We start from the raw sequence: 15,597 nt of genomic DNA, 5'->3' as shown, positions 1-15,597 counted from the left end.
AAAAAAAAATAGATAAAGAGGCTTAGAACAATTAGGAAACTGAAAAAAAACTCATGAAATTTAAACATTGAAATTAAATAATAGAAATAATATGTGACATTTTAGTTGAGAAAAACAAAGAATGTATCTCCAGAATCAGAAAAACAGCAGCTAGAACCCAAAGATCAATCATCCCAATGGGAAGAGAGTCATGCCTTCCTAATCTAGGAAATAGGCAGAGTGCCCCACGTGCTCCTAATTTACATTTCCTGTGGTAATATGCCCTTGATTAAACTGTGGTGGGCACAGATGCACTTTGGAATTCTTAACCTAAAAGGTGAATTGAGATGGTGGAGATTAAGAGAAAGGACAATTGATCAGTCTTTTCTAGGACATTGCTTTAAAACAATATGATTACTGAAGTGAAAAAAAAAGATAGAAAATACAACTTTAATTTTACTGTATTGGTTACTGACTTCAGGCCTTTGAGAGAAGAGATAGAATCAGTAGTAATGTATCAATTTGAAAACAGATATTGTCCTCTTAATTTGTATTAGGAGAACACCACAAAATAGGAGAGTGATGATTGTTTTACCACTGCCTTCAGGAGGCATATAACAAAGTTTGTCTTATAATACCAAAGAAAATATAAGTGGGACATTTGATACAGAGATGATGCTTCAACTCCTGGCTTCTCCTCATCTATAAGAAGCTAGGTAAAAAAAGAGTGAGACTGAATGCCTTTGTCCACATGCTCATGACTTTCTAGTTTCTATCAGTTTTACAATAGCCACTTATTAATTTGCAATGGCTTGCATTTCTTTCAATCTTGGCTCAGGATCCTGGATATGACTCCCTTTCTCAATAACTCCAGTAACTGTCCATTAAGACCAGCATATGCCCTTTCTCTCTTTCTATACCCCTCTTTTCCACACAAGCATCCACAAGAATAATGATATTTACCAATCATTTCTTAAAGACATGATGAGGTGAAAGTGATGTATAATAATCATATTTAACAAAAAGAGGCCTGTTCTATATAGAAAACGATGGTGTTGACTGATTCAAGTGGTTGCTTAGACTGATTCAGAAATAAGCATTGACTTGGTGAGTCTGGTTCTCCCACTTACTGGCTATTGTTTTGTTTTTATTTCTTTAAGACAGTTTTACTTTTTCTAAATTATGTAAACTGTAACATGATGCATGCATAATGATTTAGTTTTACAATATCCAGAGTATATTTATTGCACATAGATCTCTATCTTGAAAATAATAATTACATTGTTTTATTATTATAGATCAAGTCTAGGAGATGGGGCAAGACACATTTTTGCTGTTCTTATTGAATAATCTCAGAAGAAAATATATGAGTTCCTTTTCCTTGGCTCCCTTTCTTTTCCTATATGTTTATAGTCCTTTCTCTCTTTTATTCTCTCCATCCTCTCTCCTCTGAATCCTTCTTCCAGCTGGAGGAGCAGCATGAGATTCAGGGCTCCCCGTTTCTCTGTGACCATTTTAAAAACAGATGCAGATCTTTCTGAGGGGGCATTTCAGTGCTGTTAACACATTCAGGGTACATTATCTACAAGAAAAAAAAAACAAGTAAAAGTAACAAACAAGCAAAAATTAATTTCTTGCTTACATTGAATAATCTTTGCTAATTTTTTTTCTGTATTATTATAACCTCAAAATACTCTTTTTCCTTTTCTATTTTTTTTCATTAACTTATTTCATCAAGAAAAAAGCATGAGTAAAGTAGGGAGTATCTGGAAAAGAAAATCTACAGATTGCATTAGATCTGTTAGTCATGATCAAACTGTAATGGTCTAGCATCTACATAGAAGTCTAAACACAAAACTCTTGACCTAGAGTGAGAACAGCACCATTAGAGAACAGATCAGAGTTCACAGCAAAGGGGGTGGAAAGAATTAGGGGGAAAATGTGTCTTTTGCCATGAGTAATTGGAGAGGGTCCTTTGGAGTTGTGTGCCACTTCTACTTCTCTACAATCTGAGGCCGAATAAAACCCAAAGGATGAATTTCTCAAAGAGATGAAATCCTCAAAGACCAGGGAATGGCCTCAATTGGGCATAAGCTTAGAAGTTTCCATTCTCAGGATCAAAACAAGATGACTAATCCTGCATGGTCCACAGTTTATATCATAGGGTCTACCCACAGTTTAGAATAATCACTATCCTTAGGATACCCCCTACAGTTAATCTTTATGTGAAAATGAACAAATCCATTAACTATAATTTTCAATCCATCCAAATTACTTTCTTTATTGTAACCATGATCCTATTTTATATACAATGTAAAATATAAATGCTCTTTGGATGGACTTGGGGGTCAGAAAGATTTGGGTTGGAAACTTCACTACTTCCTAGCTGTACCAACATGCCTATGCCTCAATTTTCCCACTTGTGAAATGGAGATCCATAATCTTATTTGCAAAATTATTCAGAGATATGAAAAAGAATAGGGCAATGCCTGGGCTGGCATAGTTATATATTACAAATCCTCTGTTTTTATGTGATGAATATAATGGAGTTCAAGAGAGCTAATATGATTCGGTTGATGGAAAAGAGCTGCAGATATTTTCATTCAGAGGAATGTTGCTAAGTGGTAGGCTTTGCCACTAGCTTTGCCACTCTGTTTTGCTTCAATTCTCTGGAATTACAAATGCATAACTAGACTGATGTCTTCACAACTTCTGTGTAGTTTCCTGGCCTGATTAAGATGTAAGAAGAGTGTCTAATGGATGAGCATGTCACAGCTTGTTCTTGTTTGGCCTGTCACAAATTGGAATTTGAGCAGTTTTTCTTCTGTAGATCAAGGCTTTCACTTTCAATGTGGTATAACATCTAAGCCTGAATGGAGTAATGTGGAAAAATTGATGCCTCCCACTAATCAGCACAGCATTTTCTTTGCAATTATTGAGCAGTGATTCATATCAGCTGATCTATTCATGACTGTAGTTTCCTCACACTGATATGGGAGAGAGGATGAGAAAGACACACTAGTTACATGATCTGGTTAAATCATAAGAAAAAGGGTCATGACTTTCTAGTATGATTTATTGAAATGAATCCTGGACTTGGAATCAGGAAGACTATGGTTTTGACTCTTACCGTTTGAGGGACAGTCAAGTGGCTTACATTCTAACCTCATTTCTCTCAACTATGAATTGTCTATGTGAGGTATGTATGTGTGTATGTGCACACAGTCGTGGGTGGATGTTTATATAAGAGAAGAGGAAAAAAAGAAAGAATCTTCCCAGCCTACTCAAAGAGTTGTAATTAGTATCCAGTGAGGCATTTGATGTAAAGACTTGTGTAAAGTGCCTTAAAATTCTTTTAATCTCATTGCCCTACTTAGACACAACACACTCTCAAAATTTGTGTATTGTGATTACTCAAAGTAATTAGTTTGAACATTTTCCTATAGGAATTATCAGTCATACACACTGTCATTCCAGTCATCGATATACATTTGTCTTGACATTTTATGCACATGAAATATTATACAAATAGGAAAATGCTATCTACTTTTTAAAAATCAAATAATATCTGGAAGAGATATTCTTTTTGTTAAATTCAGAGGTAATCCCTGAGTTGAAGTTAGATTTGCATGAGAACCTTGTGGGGAAAAGAATCTGCAAGACAGAGTAAGCAGGCATTCAGAAACGGGGAACGGATATTTAAGGGAGAAGAGAATGACATGAAAATTCAATATTCTTGGATTCTTAATTTTATCCCCATTTAACCTTGAAACTAAAACTGTTATTTCCTTTTTACATTTTTATTAATGCATTACAGTTATACATAATATCGGGCTCATTTTGACATAATTATAGAAGCATGAGATATAAATTTTTCTAATTCTGACACTAGTACTTCTACTTTCCCTCCCGTTTCCCTTTTTTTGCTCTACTCATCTTCCATTTATTTATAATTATTTTCAATCAGTGCATTAGATATACACAAAGGTGAAAATCACTGTGGTATATTAATATTGTACCTTGGAAAGTTTAAGAGAAGTAATAAGTTTAATTTATATTTATTAATTAATCTCATAAGAATTAATCATGTTTTTAAGGTACTGTGCTAAGTTCCAGAGATACACTTATGACTAAGACATAAAAACTGTCTAAGTTTACAACGTCCTTGAAAGACAGGTACCCTGATAGGGATAAACAGAGCACACTGGAGGAGCACCCAGCAGACACACTGCTGTGTGGGGAGGTTTTCTAGAAACTGTGATGTGCATGTTGAGACTTGAAAATAATGGGAGAAGGTATCACCACTGAACCAAGAGAGTAGGGCATGTGAAAATAAATGAAAGTTCAATGGAAACTCATTTAACTTCCTACTACTTAATATTTGTGCTAATATTGAGCAATTTTATTCTAAAATCTCACAGTAAGAAAATTATTCTTTAGCCAATATTCTTCCACTGACTTATTAAATAAACAAATACATGTTTCTCAAGTGCAAGGCATGGCCACTTCTAGAGTCCTTTGATACCTCTGAAGGGTAAAAATTGTTTGAGCTTGGTATTAGGGGGTGATGTGTAGGGATAAAAAAATATGAGGTATTCAGTGTGGAAATTGAAATATGCAGGTGGTGAGGTAAGCAGAGAATGTTCCATATAATTATTTGAGTGTCATGGAAATACATTTGAATTTCATCTTAAAAACTGGATTAACATATAAAGGTTAAGCAAAATAATGATATTATCATTAGGGTGTTTTAGAATCATCATTCTGACTTTAGCTGTGGTATCTATATATATTTCATATTTATTTCAATAAATGGCATGCATTTATGTGTGTAAATGTGTGTGTTTGCATGAATACATATATCCACCCTTCTAAAATTACATTTAATAATACACTTAAAGTGGGTATTCACAAGAATTAAAGTTCAAATAAATAGCTTTTAGTGCCTTTCTAATCCTTTTGGTTTCTTTCACTTAGTAGCCAGTATTCCAAGGCATATTTTAGTCTGTGGTGAAGTTCCTTACAAATGAAAATGAGCAAATAATTTATGTTTAAAATAGTTTTCTTAAGAAGATATTTTTGGACTCACTTCTTTCAGAAATGATTAAATTATTGTTGTCTTATGATGTGTTGTAATGTTGGTGGTAAAATGCACACATGCAATAAGAAAGGCACCCAGACTGCTTTATCCCTGGGGTTGCTTTTCTATACTTCAACATCCTCTATAGGAAAAGTACTTGAAGCCATGTACATTTTGTGTAATTTTTAAATTTAGATATGACTAGGTGGTATAGTCCTTATAGACATTATAACCTTATAACCATTAAAGGAAATGATGTATACTGTGCCAGTTGCAATGAAATGAAAGGGAAATCAGAGTGAGGGCACTGTGCTTCCCTCTGACCCTCTGTTCTGTGAAACATTCATCCTTTCTGCAGGGTACCTGCTTCATGCTTGTGACATGTGACAGCCTTGGACCAATAAGAGGAACAGCACCAATTTAAACACAAAATAGAGATAACTAATGCATTTTTCTCATACTGTTATAAAAAGTTAGAAATTATTTAATATTTTCTTCCCATAGTACTATGGATCACCTTGAGAGCTTGTTTTGAGGACAAATACTAATTAAAAGAACCAATGGTGTAGCAAATAGATCAGATTTGTTAACTTGGAAGCAGAAAGACCATCGAGAACTGTTTCAACATAATCCTGGTAAGGAATACCTGCGAATACTGCTGACCTAGGGATGGAAAAAATATTGACAACCATTTTAAAGAATAGGAATCAATAAGGATTTTCATATGTAAATGTGGAAAAACTTCAGGTTAAAGATTGAGGGCTAGATGATATGCAAGAGTCAAGACAATGAACAAAATCTGCCATGATCAATCTCCAGCCAAATTGTGAGATAGAGAAAATCTATCAACCTGCCTCAGATTATGTCCACCTCTTTCAGAGTAGTTGCTGTTCCCCTACTTTACAGATACTCTTTATATTCCAAATTCCATACTTTTATTCTCTTTTAATACTGAGTAATATTTCATTGTGTATACATATGACAGTTTCTTTATCCATTCATCTATTGATGGGCATCTAAGTTGGTTCCATAGTTTAATTATTGTGAATTCAGATGCTATAAACATTCATGTGGCTGCATTACTATAGTATGCTAATTTTAAGTCGTTTGGATATAGACCAAGGAGTGGGATAGCTGTGGGAAATGGTGATTCCATTCCAGGTTTTCTGCTTTCCAAAGTAGTTGTGCCCATTTGCAGTCTCACCAGCAAAGTATGAATGTTTCAGAGAACACGTATTCATTATAGCTGATAGCACAGGAAGACAATACCTTGACCCAAACTGAATTACTTCTTCATAGAAAAGTCAGGATTGCTATAGGGGCCAATAGGTTGTGCATATTTGCAGAAGTAGCAGAAAAGCCTGCATATATGGAAAAAAATGTAGAAAAAATTTGTGATGTATTTGGAGTAAAAATTTAAAAGGATTCCCTTGCTGGGTGTTGGGGCACATGTACATGCCTGTAATCCCAGTGACTGGGAGGCTGAAGTAGGAGGATCATGAGTTCAAAGCCAGCCTCAGCAATGACAAGATGCTAAGTAACTCAGTGAGACCTTGTCTCTAAATAAAATACAAAATTACGAAATAGGACTGGGTATTTGGCAGTGGTCCAGTGCTCCTGAGTTTAGTCTCTGGTGCTAAGAAAACAAAAATTAAAAGGATTTCTGCAACCATTCTTAAATTAATTGATTCTTTGGTAAGCTAGGACAAAATAGTATTATCAAGTAAAAATAGAAATTAACAGTAAAAAACGGTAAACATTTATTTTATTTATGCATTTTTTATTCAAGGCAAAAATAATAAATATTAAAATTTATGTTTTGAGGCAAATTAATCAGGCTGAGGTCTATGATGCATAAAACAATGAGAATGCTTAAATCAGCCTCAGTGATATACAAGGAGGACATGAGTAACATTAATGATGAAAAATTAGAATGCTTGTTATATTACTTCATCCTAAAACATTTACAATTTAGTTGTAGCAAGTAAACTAAATAGCAGAAATTATTTAAGGATTGAAATGTATCATAAATGTGTATAAGTGACCTAAAATGAATCAAGAAAAGGTCACCCTCACCATTGAACTCTTAATAACTCCAAGAACTGACTCTACAGCTAACTTTTGACTTACAGTGAAGACAAGTAATCTCTATACTTCTTTGGTTATTTTTAGAAATAATTCCACTTGAATATAACTCCAAAAATTTTGTGTTCTTTTGCCCTCTGGCCAAGTTTGAATTTCCTAATTGTTCATTATTATTCAAATTGTATTATAAATAATAACAACATCACATGCTAGTCAAGAGCTTAAAGCTATCAACTGTGTTTTATTTTTAGAGTAATTAAAAATGCTCCATTTCCAAGTGCTGGGATTTCACTTGCCACTAATTCTTCCAAGGATTTTATTGTCATAGGGACCCCATCTGGACCTGATTTCAGTATAGACTCCTCCCTGCCACATCTGCTCATGTGCTTAAATCAAAATTAAGCTCTTAGTTCATTTTCTTCTGTTTCGTTTGTCATCAATTTTTTTTGATCTAAGCTTAATAGCAATGAGTTCCAGGGCATATTTCTGAGAAAACATGTTTCAACATAAATTTAGGTAGCAAGATGCTGTATGGATGACACTTCATGATCTTTTTTTTTCCTGACTATGAAATTCAAAAATAAATCTACAAAAATGATTTTTCTATGTGAGACACAATGACATTTTTCAAAAAGCATATTGCTCAAAACAGAAGATCCAGTTGGGTAAAATAACTCTGTACTCAAAGTGCAATATTTACAGATAAACAGCCAAGTCACCTTCATATTAAGTGATAAATAAAGAAGGGCCCACATATATTGTATTACCATTTTAAGCTCACAGATGCTCCAGGGGAAGCAGTATGGTGGTAAGAATATGGCACGTTTTTTCAACTCTAGGTTTAGATCAGAAGTTTGCTGCATACCCTCCAAAAAAAAATTTGTAAAAACTGAACCCTACAGATGAAACTGAGCCTGGAAGATATTGATCACGTACACACACAAAGGATTCTAAAAGGAAAGTGTACCTGGTTAGTGAGTTACAGCCTTCAATTCCTCTGTTTAATGAAGCATAAAACCATAATGTATAAACAAAGACAAAGACTTATCGCTTTTTGGCACAATGATTCTGATGCAGGGTTGTTGAATGGCATAAAATGAACATTGGTTTCTAAGAAGACTCCATTTCAGCCTTCATAGAGCTCCTTTTCTTAAGTACTGTGATTCCAGGGCCATCACCACAGGAGAATTGAAAACATATTAAATCTGGAAACCCCTCAGCAGCATTCCTACCCACCACCACCACATACATATGGCTAATAGTATTTCATCTGACTGTGTTATCCATTTCAACTCGAACTTTTTTATCTGAAAATATTTCAAATTTACCACATTTTAACAGTTAAATGTTAGTACTCTCTCTTTGCTTTATATCCAGGTGATACTGGATGAATATATCTTGACCATTATTAATGCTAGCAGCTAAGTTGCAATGGTATCTATTCCTTCAATAGTAAAAATACATAGTTCTGATATTTGAAATCCATTTAAAATCCAAAATTGACTATACCATTAGCCACATATGTTATTAGTCAAATCAATTCACATTTGGATCACAAGTGGAATCAATTTCAAAGAGCCAATGAAATCACAAAGCAGAAACGCTGTCCTCAAAGATAAATACACTAAATTGAAATGGGGAAAAAATGAACCCTAAGCAATTCTACATAATATCTTTTCATTTATAGCTGATGTGAGCATGTTTTTCAACAATGTTATGTTGCCTAAAGCAAATTGAGCACATTGGACTTAAAATATTTGAAAATAGATAACATTCAGATGCCCATTCAGTGTATTACACGCTCTTCACTCTGAATGTCAGAAGGTCAGAGGAATAGAGGGAAAAAGCAAGAAAGAAACTGTGTAGTGATTAAATTCAAGTTGCCCCTCTGGCTTCCATTTTCCCTGACACAAGATGAGAATAATAATTTTTACTTCGGTATTAAGGTGAAATGTAACCAACAAAATTTGTATGAAATATTTCTTATGGCATATGGAATGAGGTAGACACCCATACTTGTTTATTTTATTTTTTCCATTTTCCATCCTAAGAAAAAAGCATCTGTCAAGACAGCTTTTTGTCTAAAATGCTTTATATCTTCACAAAATAAACATCAAACAGGAATACATATCAGAAGATTGAACATCTAATATAGGCTTTGCCCGTACTCTAAAAGGGATATATCTGGCACTTGTACTTTAAATTTGTTAAGCCATATTATCAATAGATAATAGAGAAGATGGACATCCTCTGTTTTTAGTTGAGAAGCAAAACAAACTGTTGTGACAATATAATATTATTTGTTGAATTAAATTGAATTTTTGAAATAAAATTTAAAAATTGCATAGTTCATAAAAATGAGTAAGTGAAACAATACATAATTTTATGCAGGCTACTTTATTCAATTCAATAGTATATGGAGCATCTACTATAATAAGGTGCTATAAAAGTAAAAAAAGAAAGATTCAACAATTTTTACCTTTAAGAATTTTAAAGTTTGCTAAAGAAGAATAGAATTACACATAGTGAAATATGTCACACAAACAAATGGTATACAATGTATGTTAAAGATGAAAAGTGAAGATATATTTTTTTTGTATCACTCAGGGACAGGACCACTTTGACAGGCTAATTAGTATCCATAACTGTTCAGCCTACTCCTGAGGTTTACGAATGCCTTCCAGTGCAAACATGGATCAAGGATATTGTCTTTCCTCATCATTGAGGCCAGGACTAGGCCTGCTTCTTAACCTACAGCTAAACTGCTTACTTTTGTATAGCCTGGACTTCTCTTAAGTGACACAAGGCAGAACTTTTTACCTACTTAGATTTTTCCTTTGTACTTCAAAAGAATGTACAAAAGGAGGTAATGGATTCAATATGCCCTGAAGAAGCCAAATAATTGTAACCCAGTATTATACATGCCATTTTATTGTTGCATATTCTAAAATATAATGAGAAAAAAACAAATTGATCATTTGAAGCCAGTGGATCATTTGAAACCCAGTTGAACTGTGAAAGGCCATGTAGACAATGACACTTAGGGACTTTATCCTTCTCAAAGAACAAGTTTAACCAGAGGAGCTTTGGTATTAAGAAGTGAGAGAAACTCCTGTTAGTGCCTGGTCTTCTATCAAAATTGAAGAAGCACACCCATTACTGCAATGATACAGCATTTGTAAATAAAACTATGACTAAAAACAGGAAAGAGATTAATTATTACCAAGTACTTTCTAATTTCCATGAATTTTTATAATGTCTTATTTAATCATTATAGCAACTATATGGAAATTATCTATCTATATATCTATCTTTCATCTATCAATCATTCATCTATCTATCCATCCATCTATGTTTGGTACTGGGAATTGAACCTAGGACCACTTCATCACTTGAGCTAGTTTTTATTTTGATACAGTTGCTCAAGCTGGACTCAAACTTGTGATCCTTCTGCCCCAGCCTATGGGGTTGCTGGAGTTAAAGGTATGGGCCACCACACCAGGTTATGAATAATATTTTAACAACAAATGAACATAGGAAAGTTATGTCTGATTCGTTCTACTGTCTTACCTATTCACATCCCTCTCACTTCCCTGTAACTCTACATCATGTTCAACCACAAGAATGGAATTCTAATTAGAATAAGTTATAGTCCATGTATGTAGAATATGTCAAAATATATTCTACTGTCATGTATATATAAAAAGAACAAATAAAAATCAAGAAAAAAATTTAGGTAATGAAATTAAGCAACTTATGATATGTACCATATTGCTAGGTATTAATAAAAGTATATTCCCTATTTTCACTATATCAATGATTCCAAAATTACCTGATTAACAGTATTGAATGCAATTTAAAGTTCTCAGGACTCTTCCTTGGAAATTTGGATTCAAAATTTCTAGGGTGAGGCAAAGAATCTTAGAGTTTAACAAAATTTATCCTACATCTATTTATCACCAGGCAAGTTTTAGAAACATTATACCATGTCACGATACAGAGACTTTTATTTACTCTGTGGTCTCCTATTCTGCAGCTTTTGGGGGCATTCCCATGGCACACTCTGCTTAAGGCAAAACCTTTTCCTTGGAAAATATGTTTATATCAGCCATTGACACCTGAGTATAAATTTAATTTATAGTGTTTCCTTTCTTGGGGAGTTTAAATTTTTAGTTTTAGTTCAGGATGTGGGAGGAAAGACTTTGCCTTATGGATAGAGGATAAAATATTCAGAAAACTGGCAGGTGAGAAATGTGGGAGGAATGAGTAAAGAGTTATTTTAGGGCCTTTGAAATCACAGGAGAGGAAAAGGCAACCTTCAAGCTCTACGTTTAAAATTTTTTCTGAGTTAAATTGAGGATGTGAAAAATTATTACATGAATATAACATTTTTGTAGGAATTCAGGTGATCTTTTGAATTTATACTTTAAAACGATTGTGACTAAAAATGTACAAGAAAAAGAGGGAAGTCATGATGCTACAGGAGAAAGCACAGTGCTTTCCCCTTGAATACACTCCTTATATCTCAGCTGCCAGAAGCACATGTATTATCGGAATAGTGCAGAATTCACCATTTGAAATGATAAATGACTCTTTTGGTTTATGGTGACACATTTAATCAGCTCAAGAGTTTTTGTTTGCCCATGTACTAAAGGACACTATCCCCTGTGTTTTACAAATCAATAAGGTGTTCATCTTTCCCTGAACCCTGTGGAGTTTTACTAGATATATTTATAAAAACAAAACACTGACGATATGAAATATACTTTGATGTAAATATAAACTGAAATAATGTGGGAGCAGGAAAGTTTTCACATTCAAGCTTAGTAATAAACCAAAAGTGCCATATCAAACCATAAAGATAGATATTCTGTTATGTATATCCATAGTTCATGTTGAAGTGATTTATGTTAGTAGCTCCTTTTTTATTCTTGCTATGTTATACTACTGGTGGGTAATACATGGAAAATGTAAAGTCATCACATCAAATATGCAGTATACTGAAAATATGAGTATGAGTTGTTAATGTATGTTGCTGATGCTAATACCATGATTATAAAGAAATCGAAAACAGTTTTTTTATCTCTAAGAGTAATAATATGGCTGGTATATAAATAAAATTTGATAGAATTGTAGTTATTTAGCACTAGATTGTTTTGGCTCTGCAGTGAGAATGCCTGTGATACTGTCTTCATATTTAACACACACTAACTTAATGTACTGGAGATAGTTATTTAACCTCCCTGTATCTCAGTTTTTGTTTCATGAAATGAGAATAAAGAGATAGTATTTTGTAATTATATATAAACACCTTTGTGTACACATGTATACATTGAGTATATGCATGTATATATTTAAATATAGATATTTGTATCATAAATTTATATATTAGATATTTATAAATTTGCACATACAGTGTATAGTATGCACATATGTTGGAGAGTCAGGGAAATAATATATCACATTTAAATCAAAAAATTGAAGATGAGATTACTAAAGAGTTTAATAAAGCAGAGGTTTCAGAGTTTAGACAAACCACGAGGGAGAGTAGAGGAATTCTGAGCAAATAACAGTGAATTGTCACCACCCTAAGGCCCAAAGGGACAAGCGGATGAAAGAGCCTATAGGAGCTAAAGGGAGAGTGTGTTGGGCTACCTACAAAGGAATAGTAGATAGGGAAAGTCAGCCTAAGAACTTTTAAATAGTTCTGGAAAAGAAAACAAAGGGTTGTTACCTATTATAGTCCTAAAAAGATAAAATTTACTTTGCTTGCTTAGGACAGTGGCTCTTCATCTTCACATTTTCAGATCTTAAAAATTAATGTGCACTCTAAAGAATATATGAGGGCATATCTCCTCAGATTTGCCACTTTGAAAATGTAAAAGAAAAAATCTAAAACTGTGTATTAAAACTAAAAATATTGTATTAAAAATAACAATAATGAACTCAGATGTGCTCATATCTTTTCTGTGAGTGTCCAGATAGCAAACATGTCAGGCTTTGTGTGCCACAGTCTTTCTAGTCACTACTCAACTCTGCTGTTGTAGGACAAAAGCTGCCATCACCAAGACATAAACCAGGGCGTATGACTGTACTCCAAAGAAAGTTTATTTACAAAAATAGTCTATGACTCCACCTGGTCTTCAGGATGAATTTGATTTGTGAGTTGTAGATTATCAGCCTTTGATAAGGCCATCAGCATAGGCTTGTTAACCTGTTAAACTTATGAGCATAAATAACATATTTTAATGACAAATATGTTTCAATATAGTGTAATGATAGAAAGAGAATTGTTTCTCATTTTTGTTAGCCTATAATGTCTGTCAGAGTCTCATATCTGCTTCTCCATTAAATTTATTATAATGCTGTTTTAGTTGAAATATATGATGAATATTTGGTCTCACCTAAATTTTAGTTGGGAATGTGATGATATTTTAATAAGCTTTGAAATAATTGTTGATATTCTTCTTTGATACTACACCAAAACTCAACTAGTGGATGTTTTCAAAGGATAATTACAACATGGAAATTGAGATCATATGAATATGCATTTCACATATTTTACATTAAAGCATAGTTTTTGGTTGCAAGTTAAACAGTTTTGTAACATTATGCTTTTGTCACATTGCTTCATGTAGTGATGTACAGCTTCTGAATATTGACACAGTATATCATATAATATTTTAAAACTACTATTATTTTTTATCCCATCAGAAAAGTCTTATTGAGAAAGTGTCAAGCTCACAGTAAAAGTTATAGCTTTTCTAACATTCTAATTTTTGCTGGAAAACTTTAATCTTATCACTGGCAACAAATAATGCCTGTTTTCCTTGAATTTTCAGAGTCTCACTTTGTACATTTGCAAGACAGTATCTGTCAAAAGCTTAAGTTTGAATAACCATCAAGGGGATGTTACTTGTCCTTGCAAGTAAACCTGTTCCTTGAATGAGCAGCTAGTTCAGCTCATATACCATACAGCTGCCTGGCTGCTTTTCCTAAAGACCTCACATTTTGGTGAGTGACAAAAGCATTTTAAGTGCATTTATCATTTCATCACATAAGATGTTAAAAAATATCATGTGATGAAGAGTAGAAATTTAAAACCTGATTAACTTTCATTGCTTTATCAAAAACATGTGATGGAATCAATGACTACAATATGGTTGAACAACACCACTTGGTTTGTGCTAAAGTGCCAGCAAATTTCCTCATTGTTGTTTTCATGCCATGAGTAGACATGATAATGCAGTAAAAAAATAGTATTATTATAAAAATACTTTTGACTTTGCAAACCCCTTGAATGTTCTTGATTATATCCAAGTGTCCACATAACCCTACTTTAAGAACCATTGCCCCATATTTTATAAGTGAGGGAAAAATGAGAATCCAGAAAAGAAAAAAAAATAGTTTGGTATAAAAATGTCAAATAAATTGTTTATGGACTAACCAATACATAAATTACATTTACTAAATTGTAATTGTAACCTAAATTGTAACCTGAGAGTTCTGTCCGGAAAACCCTACAGGCTTATTTGTATAATAACTATTGTCTTGATTGCTTGGGAAGGTTATTGTAAGGTTGGAAAAGATAAAAGAACTATGCAAAGTATAAAGCTACTTGTTTCCAAAATTCTAATGCTATACTCACTGTTTTACCCTCTTCTGAAATCTTAGTTTGCCACAATGGAAGCAAGTGTATGATAGTTTCATCAGATACAATTGTAGGGGACAAAGTATGAAACAATTCAGTTATTCTAAAAAATCAGGTGATTTGTTTGATATCAATTGACCAAGATACAGAGATAATTTATTTTTTCACTTTTTAATTTGTAGTTTCCTTGTGATACAGACACTGTCCTTTTAACTTCCAAATGTAATAATTATTATAAGATGTACTGCTTTTACTTTTCAAAATCATTTTAGAAGTGTTAACCAATATTTCAGAGCTAAAGAAAAATATAACCATTAAGTAATTACTCTAGTGGACGATATATCAATTAAAGCAAGCCAGGTTTCATATTCGATTTAGGAATAAATTAAAATAAAAGTAAACACTCGACAAGATTTTTTTTTTCAGGGCTGAGGACAGAACTCAGGGCCTTGCACGTGCTGGGCAAGTGCTCTACCACTGAATCAACAAGATTTCTGTTTAACGAATGGCATTATTATTACACTATAACTGCTCATATTGCCAAGAAACAGAATTAAGTGTTACTGATTAATTGTAAACTTATAAAAATAATAAATTAATTATAAACATAAAAATAATAAACTAAACTTACAAAATAATCTTCATATTTCTATAACTTTGAGTGTAAATATAAAATCATTAGCATCTTCATGAATCATCATATGAACTGCATTTCATAATTGACATTAGTATTTAAATGTTGGTTTATTATATCACTTACTGGGGCTTCAGACAAGTGTTAGTGGAGTTGTTTAGTTCTTAT

This window comes from Callospermophilus lateralis, chromosome 2, assembly GCF_048772815.1.
Source record: "Callospermophilus lateralis isolate mCalLat2 chromosome 2, mCalLat2.hap1, whole genome shotgun sequence".
Classification (NCBI taxonomy): domain Eukaryota; kingdom Metazoa; phylum Chordata; class Mammalia; order Rodentia; family Sciuridae; genus Callospermophilus; species Callospermophilus lateralis.
This window is presented reverse-complemented; position numbering follows the sequence as displayed.